Raw genomic sequence first — 10,429 nt, 5'->3', positions numbered from 1 at the left:
AGAGAGAGAGAAAGGAAGGAAGGAAGAAGAGAGGGAGAGGGGGAAAGGGAGAGGGAGAGAGAGACACACAGAGAGAGAGAATAGCATCTATTTACCCCAATTGCTGTAGAGGACCAAATAAGATAATAGTTGTAATGCACTTGGCATAGTGCCTGGTACATAGTAAGCACCCTATAGATGTTAGCTATTATTAGTATAGAAAGACACTGAATATTTACTAAATACTATGTGCCAGGCATTGGAGATATAAATAAGAACAAGCAAATAATACCTACTTACCTGTCTGCAAGGCGTTTCTATTTTAATGGGAGAACAAAACACATAAAAGATCCTAGAAAGTATGTGTGTAGGGGTGGCACTGTAGTGGTGGAGGGTTGGACAAGGAGACTGCAGAAAGCATCAGTAGCATGGAGTCCTGGGCCCCAGCAGAACAACAAAATAGCAGAAAAGATCATCAATGAACTGATTGTGCATTTGTAAATAAGCAGCTGACAAAAGAGAATCTAAAATAAAAGTAAAAGAGGTTGCATTTAAAATTATAGGAACAATAGATGAGTTGGAAACAAAAGAATTTATAGAAGTGGTAACTAAAACGAGAAGCAGGTGAATATTATGTATCACTTGCTTTTTAAAAAGTACAGAATAAGATCAATAGGCTTGTTTCAAAGCTATCTTGCTTTTCTGTGTCTCCTGAACTCCATTACAATGATTTTTTTTCTTTTCTTCTTTGTATCGCTATTGCTAGCTACTACTTAATTTCCACTCCCTACCATTACAAAGAAAAACAAACCAAAAATCTTCCCTCAGAACAAACAACCGTAATCAAGTAAAACAAAGCCACACATTGGCCACACCCAGAAATGTCTATGTGCCTCATTCTGTACCTGGAGTCCGTCTGTCGGGATGCTCCTTCTGCTTCATCATTCATCGGTCCTCTGGGGGTGTTGTTGGTTACCACTTTGATCAGAATTTTGTCTTCCAAAGTTGTTTTTCGTTACAATGCTTTTGTGGAAGTTGTACTAGATCTGCTCATCTCATTCTGCATCAGTTCATGCAATTCTTCTCAAATGTTTCTGAATCCATCTCTTTCCTCATTTTTTTTATGGTTGGTAAATGACACTTTTGTGCAGAGATGAGAGCTTGAAAAATTAGGCACTCAATGTAGAAAAAAAATCTTTCATGGAGAGAAAAAGATGCTGCCAACATGAACTGCAGAAAGTCACTCAGACTTTGGCAGAGCTGCCCCTGGTATTTATAGAAGCTTCCTACTCTACCTTCCTCTTCAGAATCATTTTGTGACTTTTTCTCCTCCTCGAGGTTTTGGTTACATGAAATTAAATATTTGCAAATGTAATCATAATAAAGGCTAGATGCTTTCATCTTGTTCCATAACATTCACATCCATTCTTTGTCATCACACCAATAACATAGGAAAGAAACGTATATTATTCAGTCTGTTTCAATTTGATGGATACAAAAAAAACTGGAATCATAGAAGTTGTCAGCACGTCGATCACAACATACACATGTGCTTGTGCATAAACACATGCACACACATCGAATGCATGTCCTATAGATGGATGGTTTGCTCAACATCCCCCTTGGCTGGAAAGATTTTCAAGATTCATGTTGTCTTATTGAAAATCTTTAGAGCCACAATTAGGTAGGGATAACTGAGGCTTTGCCTCAGGGTACTAAAATTTTAGAAGATTCTGACAGTCCCTACTGTCCTTCATCAATGTAGGAAGAACCAGGAATTATTTAAACCAGGAGCTCCCAACTGTTTCACCAGCATTCCAGTAAACTCTTCTTGATTTGCTGGTGATCATTCTGCCTGCCCTAGGGCTTTCTCAGGAATGGGTGGATTTGGGGTCACTAGCCCTAGGGGTGGTTCAAGTACTTGTTGTCAGTCATTTTATCCTGTCTGACTCTTTGTGATCCCATTTGGGATTTTCTTGGCAAAGATACTGGAGTGGTTTGCCATTTCCTTCTTCAGCTCATTTTGAAGATGAGGAAATTGAGACAAACAGGGTCAAGGGACTTGCCTAGGATCACACAGCTAGTAATTGTCTGAGGCTGGACTCAGAAAGATAATAAGTCTTCTGAGTCCTGGCCCAGCACTGTATCCACTGTACCACCTAGCTGCCACTTCAAGTATTTGACTTGGTACACAAATTGATCCTTATGGCTCTGTCTCTCATACCCCAGCTCCTTCTCAAAGCTTAGCCCTCACTGAACACTCCCTCTTCCCAATAATAGCTAGAATTTATATAGCACTTTAAGATGTGTCAAGGGCTTAACATATGTTATCTCATTTGATTTTCACAACAATCCTGGGAGGTTGGAACTATTCTTTTTACCCCCCATTTTATGGATTAGGAAAGTGAGGTACAGTGAGTTTAAGTGACTTGCCCAAGGTCATACAGGTAGTAAGCATCTGAGGTGGGATTTAAATTCAGATCTTTTTAGTCCTGTGCAGCCTTGCATATTTGTCATATTTTTATTTCTCTCTTATCTTCCCAACTAGAATGTAAGCCCATGGAGGATAGGCACCATATCTTACACATCATTATATCTCGTATAGAACTTAGCACAATGTCCTGTGAAGAGTAAGCATCTGTAAATGTTTTGTTAACGATAACTATGGTAACGTGATTAATAATCCTAAAGGGATACTCTGCAAACATCACTAATTGGATCAAGAAGATGCAACATTAAGCTAATCAATGCTACAAGAGGCAGTTCCAGTAAGACCTTCTGATCTCTGGCTCAGGCAATCCAATGGACATCATTACAGTCGGGTTCTGGGATGACCTGGAGGGACTCTGCCGTGCTGTATCAATAATTCTGTAAAATGACATTTGATAAAGGTGTGACTGGACAGGATTGAACATGCTTAAAATAGTAAACAAGTTTGTTCAGAGCCTCAGGAAGTCTCCTGCTGACATCTCTTCTAGTTATATACGGAAGATTTTCAAATAACTCAACCGATCCATGAAACCGTGGGCTAGCATGACACAGTTCAGTTCATAGCCGATAATGGAAAAGGAAAATGAACAAAGAAAGCTATTGCTTAGTGTTCTGTGTTTTAATCTTGCTGTCCAGGTATTAAGCATGGATGGAATAGAAAGTGTTGCACATTGATATTTAAAGGGATTTAACCACTTGAAATGCTAATATGTTGTTTAGAAAGGCATATTTTGAGTCTTAGCATGAATTAGCTGCATTCAGTTTCCTACTGGCCTGGCTTAGTCTCACCCTATCTGTGCACTGAGGGTGGATCAAGGCTTATCAAAGCTGAATATCTTCTTGCTTCACAATTCACCTGCAGGAAGCTGAGGATGTATAGGCTAAAGAAAAAAATTCAGACTGAGTTTGCAGTATTTTATTTATCTGTTGGGACTTAATTGGCAGCAACTGGTGACTTCGAAGGTGAAGATGATGAGAAGTGAAGGAAAGGTCTTTCTTAGGTATGATCAGTGCCAATTAATGACATAGAAAGCAAAGAAAAATGAGAAGTGGATCCTGGCTGCTGAGGAACCTGGGTCACAGGAGGTAGAGATACACAGAGCCAGCCAACATCCCCTTTTCAAAGTAAGTATAGAGAAAGCATCTTCATAAAATGAGAAATTCTAAGTAGCAAAACCATAATCACTCGTGGCCATGATGTGAACTTCCAGTTTTTGCCATGTTCTTCTGACCCTTAATGCCAGATAAATCTCCACCCCACCCCTGCCATGCTATTGCAATGATATTATTATTACATGATACAATATAATATTATATGATGTTATTCCAATGACAACGCTTTTCTGGCACAACAGTTTTATAGACATACCACATGGAAGGTGTTCTTCCTGTGCTGTTTTAGGGACAGCAGACATACAGAGGCTCCAGACATTGCACTAGCCTTCTAAAATCAGATGCAGAGCTAACCATGTGGAAAGTATATTCTGACACCCTCCTATGTTAAGATTCATAGAGAAATGCTTTCACAATATTTCCTTTTTGGTTGATGACTGGTAGCTTAACTCCCTAGACTTCTCATTCTAATATCTCTTTCTTTGTGCTCCTGATGCTTTCTGCTGGATAATTAATTGAAAAGCCAAGAATAATGAATGTTAGTCCTCCTTAGCCCCCAGATATCTGCTAAAAGTCACATGATTACATGATCACACACTAGAATTCTGTAACTGAAATAGTTATGGCGAATATAAAACTGACACATATTGGCCTATGGGTGACAGATTAGTGGGAAGGCATAGAGCTGGGGGCCGAGTCTACCAAAAGGGGCAATGTCCTCAAATGCCTCTCAATGGCCTGACCTAGGAAAAATAGCGTATAGTAGTTTGGGGGTGGGAGGAAAGCTCCTCCATGTTGTGTTTAGGGTCAGATTATTAGGGTCATATACTTTGTTATATTTCATGCAATTCCAAGTAGAGTGGCCCCCCAGACAAACCTAACATGAATTATCTGACATCTTTTACACATTCTCAAGAGTAATCATGAAGGATACTTATGATTTCTTTATGGTTTATGTAAAATGTTATAATCAGCATAAAATTGTTTATGTCAAGGAAGCAACTCTCAGCAACCTTTTGTATGATTAACAAGCCAAGACTCATCATATAATTTCAAAGACCCTGAGGTAAAGACCTTAACAGTTTCAAATCTCTGGACAAACAGCTTTATTTTCTTGTTTTTACTTTTTCAGGACAAATGCCTTTTGGCTCCTGGTGGTTCCCTTATCTCTCTACCAGCACATACCAACCCGATGGAGCCTCAGCTTGGCCTCCAATCCCGCCATCCTTCAATGAGTTCCCAGACCATGATATCTGCCCTGTAAAAGGAGGGGCCCAGAATGCTTGCTTGGGCTAAGTACAGAGACACTGCTATGGCTCATTGCTTCTTAGGATTTAGAGCTAGAATGGGCCCTAGATAGGACCTAATAAATTTACAAATATAGAAAATGAGGCCCAGAAAAGTCTATTAACTTGCCCAAGGTGAATCACATATAAGGGTATAAGTAGCAGTGTTGAATTTTGAAGCAAGGTCCTCTCACTCTTCTATGTTATATAGCCTTCTGAGAGAAAGAAAACAAGTCCGCAGGTGGGGTTATATGGAGACACAACAGAATTTAATAACTTCCAGGTCATGGTTTAGAAACCCGAGTGTTCATACCAGAGTGGTACAATAAGCCATCCCATCATCCTGTCCATCACCGTAACCTCAGATCATGGTAAAAACAGCACTACCCATCCCCTTGATAGAGTCACTGGGAGATGCCCTAGAGTTAGTGCAGCCTACGTGCCTCGTTGACATCTTTCTCTTGATATGTTTTTGGTTTGATGGGTGGAGAAGTTATTCTTTCATAATGGCTAGCCTTCCATTATGGATGTGTTTATATTCTGATGAGACACACACACACACACACACACACACACACACACACACACAGAAGCAGCCTGTGTCTACTGTGTACCCATAATCCCAAAGAAGAAGGGAGTAGCCCTAATGACAAGCAGAGGCATGTCTGTGGGTGAAATGGCCCTGAGAAATAAACTCCTGCCTCAGACACTTATTATTATTATTATTGTTGTTGTTTTTATTGTTACCACTACTACTACTACTATTACTACTACTACTACTATTAGTAATAGTAGTTCAAATTTATATAATGCTTTAAGGTTTGTAAAGCCCTTCACATATATTATTGCATTTGTTCCTCACTACTACCTTGTGAGATAAGTGAGATATTACCCATTTTATAGATGAGAAAACTGAGGCACAGAGAGATTTAAGTGACTGCTCAGGGTCACACAACTAGTAAGCATGTGAAGCAGCATTCATACTCAGGTCCTTTTGACTTGATGTCCTGCACTCCATTTCCTCTATCCCTCAGCTCTCCTTGGGTAAGCCAATTAACCTTCTTGGCCTCTCTTAGTTTCCTCATATTTCTGACATGGAGATAGTAATGGCAGCTATCCCTGTAGGGTTTTTGAGAGGATCAAATGAGTCAATATCTGTAAAATGCCCTGTTAATGTTAGCTATATTGGTGGTTTTCAGATGTCAATGCTGATAACCTGCTGCTTAACCCAGACCTTGCCTTCCCACTAAGTGGGCTGGGCAATGGTCCACTTTTTTGATTTCAGGATCACTAGGAAGGCTCTGATATTCCTCAAGCTTTCTCCACACACTAGCTCATCCCTGAAATTCCACAGTCCGAGCTTCATCCATCTACTCTGTTATCATTCACTTATGCCTTAGGATGGCTTTAGAGAGGTTAAAGGCAGAAGTCTGGTAGAGCACTGGGTAGCTTTTGGAAGGTAATTACCAGATTTGCAGGTGGCATTAACCTGGCAGGGATGGCCAACACGCTGGGTGAATCTGGATCCCCTAGCCTCCAAAGGTTGAAATGATGGACTGAATTGACCCAAATTTCCCCAACCAATCCTTCCACATTGTCTGACATCCAGTGTCCTCACCATTCTGCTCCCTCTCCCTAAAGTTCTCTCCAGTTTGTCAAGATTTTGTCACAACAAACAAACTAGCATTTATTAAGTGCTTACTGTGTGCCAGATGCCATAGTAAGTGTTGAGGATACAAAGAAAAGCAAATACAGCTTTTGTTTTTTATCTCACCGGTGATGTCCTTGACTAGGAGAACTCCCAGGGAAATGACTCCCTCCACTGATGAGTGTCAGCCCCTGTTTTACGGCTTAGGGTCTTAGAGAGAGCTGCCTGTGGCCCTGAGAAGTTAAGAGATTTGTCTAGATTCGTGTAGCAAATATTCAGGTAGCACATTCAAAGTCAGAACTTGAACCCAAGCCTTCCTGACTCCGAGACTGACTCTCTCTGTATTTTTCCATGTTGCATCTTCCAGATAAACTCACCTAGTAGGTGTAAGAGACACGACCCTCTCTGGTTCTCCTTTTAACTCTTCTTATTCATTCCTTGCCCCTGTGTCAAGAATTATCCTCTTCCTGACCCTGGAATGTGGGCGCCTCTCCAAGGGTCCGTCCTGGAGCTTCTTTTCTTCTTGTGGTGTGGGGTTTTGGGTCTCACTACCTAGCAATGGAACCAATTGACCTTTCCTGTCCAAAAAAAGCAAATCCCAAAGCAGCAAAAAGATACGCCATTGGTTTGTGGTTTGCTTTCATGGCAATCTAAACATGGCTATCATGCCTTTATGGAAGGAGGGTCAGATGTGGCAAGATGGACGTCATTGGGTGCGGGTATCCACAGACTGTCGAGAGATCTGGAGGAAGCCCCTCAGCATGTTGATACGTGCATTTGAGGAGGATTTATGGGAAGGCGTGGGCAGAGGTACACGATACGGGTGGGTTAAATCTGCAGCATTAGAAGCAGTGCTTGCATTGATAAGATTACAGATCGATCAAAATATTGTTGAAGGGAATTTTCCTACACTTAGATGAGCAATTTCTACATGAATAATGTATTTTTATGAAAGAAGTGAAAGTAAGGATAGATACCATTAGTCTCTATCGAATACTAGAAACCAACTATAAGGCAACCTTGTTTAATCCATTAATCCTTTACCTTTGAATCTAAAGGTCAGATGCCATTTAAAAGTCACCATCTCATCTCTTAAGCAATGCAGAAGACTCTCTAAAATAGGTGAGTGCCCTCAGATCATTTGTTTTGGTTTAAAGTGGATGTAGGTTTCCATAATGTTGTACCTAAATGGACTCGTGACCTCACTGATGTAGGTATTCTCTCTCTTGATGCTGATAGCAATCCACTCCTACATCCTCCTCCTATATACCTCTTCTTGTTCTCCCACACATTCACCACAGGGAATCCCTTCAGTGTGCCAGGGGACTTCATTCTTTTTTCTTGACATCACAAGGATACAGACCACATTGGCTGTCCATTGGCTAACTCTCCCTCTCTCAATGTGGCCAGTCCCTTTTCTTTCTCACTCACACATTCTTAGGATCATAGGATTTGGAGCTAGGAGGGACCTTGGAAAACACCTCATTTTACAGATAAGGCAACTGAAGCCCAGAAAGGTTTAGTTGAAGCTAGATGGAGTAGTGGACAGACCACTGGACTTGGAATCAGAAATATGTAAGTTTGAATCCAGCCTCAGTCACTCACCAGCTATGTGCAGCTGGGCAAGTCACCTAACCTTGGTCAGCCTCAGTTTCCTCACCTGTAAAATGGGGATGATAATAGCACTTACCTCATAGAGTTGTTGGTGAAGTTCCAATGAGATGATGTGTGAAGTCCTTCTCAAATGTTGAGATCATTAAGGGACTTGCCCAGGATCTTGGAGACAATGGTGAAATTTGAAACCAGCTCATCAGACTCCAAATCCAGAGGTCTTTCCACAGTCCCATGCTTTCTGCCATTCCTTTGATGACATCTTTTTCTCTGTTTCTTCAAAATTAACTTACTGCAAAGGGCAGCTAGCTGGCTTCACAGTGCATGAAGTGCTGGAGCTGGAGTCAGGAAGATTCATCTTCCTGGATTCAGATCCAACCTTAGACACTTACTAGCTGTGTGACCCTGGACAAGTCACTTAGCCCTCTTTGCCTCAGCTTCCTCATCTGTAAAAATGAACCAGAGAAGGAAATGGCAAACCACTCCACTATCTTTTCCAAGAAAACCTCAAATGGGGTCATGAAGAGTCGGACACAACTGAAAGGACTGAACAATAACACCGTATTTCAGCCTACTCACCTACCCCACTCACCCCAGTGCCTTTCCGTTGCCCTCCAAGTGATATTAATGTTCACTTCTTTGAAGGTTCTAGTGTTTCATGCTTACCTAGCAGCCAGAAAACAACACTGGAAGCATATTGGTATCAAAATGATGGATCTTTGTTCCAGGAAGACGTTTGGGGTCCTCAAAAAACAAAACAAAACAAACTGCAATTTACCTAAGGCAATTCAACCTTCTTTCTTTCCGCTGTTCAGTTTCGAGCTGTCCAAGATGAGTGTGTATGTACACATATGTGTACATGTATGTGTGGCCACATATAGTACATGCGATTACTGATTGTGGAGATTTATAGGCTGTCCAACCGATTACCCATCGTATTCTGAAAAGACTCCTTCTTTATCCAGTGATTTTTACCTGGGAGACGGATCTCAGTCAGGAGGCTTCCCGGAGTCCCGGGTTTTGATGTGATCCACACAATGTCCCTCACAAACGGAAGCCTCGTGAGTCTCTCACCATCCATAGGGAGTCCATCTTGTGAATAACACACCAGTGAATGAGAAGCAGACTCACCAGAAACATTTTTCTTTGTTATCTCTTTTTGGTAAGACCAACACATGGATCAGTTGCACTTGTTTTACTTATGGGATGGTGCCATGGGGATTCGTGGATTAGGAAGTGACTGATGTGTCAAAACAAAATGTATCCTTTTTAAATAAAAAAAAAATGAACGAGTCCTTGACATCTTCAACTAATTAAGGCTGTTACCATTTGTCAGCTTGTATCCAGCTATCTGCACATTGTCCTCTCAAATATTCCCCTGTCTAGGTACGACCGATAACAGCCTTTCCCATGTGTAAAGAATCTGGGAGCAAATAAAGAGAAATGTGTGTGTTTGGCATTTAAAGTCTTGCGCTCCCATCACTCTCTATGGGCATTTTTCCTAGCACGTGATACATTCCATTTCCGATTTCTTTACCACTGCATTGCACTGGCTGTCCTTTCTATGCCTAGAAATGGCCGTCCCCCTCCCCTCTGTGTCTTCAAATCTCTGGTCTCCTTCAGGTTCAGATTCAGGTCAAGTGCCATTTGTTGCATGATACCTTTCCTATCCCACCCAGTGCTGTTGCCGCCCCCCCCCCCCAATTACCTTCTTTTTATTTTGTATATGCAAATGAGATACTCTTTGTAAAACATTTATCACAGCTTAACACATAGTAGGTGCTACATAAATGGTTATTCTCTTCTCCATCTATCTCTCTATCTACATCTACCCATCCTTCCTGCTATATATCTATTTATTCATTATCTATGTAGCCATCCATCCCTCTCTCTATATATTTATTTATCCATTGTCTATCTAGTCATTCATCTATGTCCCTATCTACCAGTCTGTCTATCTATTCCTTTATTATCTATCTGTTTATCTCTCATCTATATCTATCATCTATCTATTTATCTATCATCTATATTTATCTATCTAAAATCTATTTCTTCTATCTATCTATAATCTATATCTATCTATCTATCTATCTCATCTCCTCCAGTTCATTGATAGGGGTGACTATCACATTTGTCTTTATAACCCCAGTGCCTCGTACATAGTAGGTGTTTAATAAATGCATGTTGATTGATTGATAGATTCAGAGCTGAAAGGGGCCATAGAGATCTTCTCAAAGAATGGGTATGTCCCTTGTAGCTCTGCATCTACCATGCTGTGGTCCTTCTGAAGGGGCCATACAGA

The sequence above is a fragment of the Vombatus ursinus genome, unplaced genomic scaffold, assembly GCF_900497805.2.
Source record: "Vombatus ursinus unplaced genomic scaffold, bare-nosed wombat genome assembly UNPS02014810.1, whole genome shotgun sequence".
Lineage (NCBI taxonomy): Eukaryota > Metazoa > Chordata > Mammalia > Diprotodontia > Vombatidae > Vombatus > Vombatus ursinus.
This window is presented reverse-complemented; position numbering follows the sequence as displayed.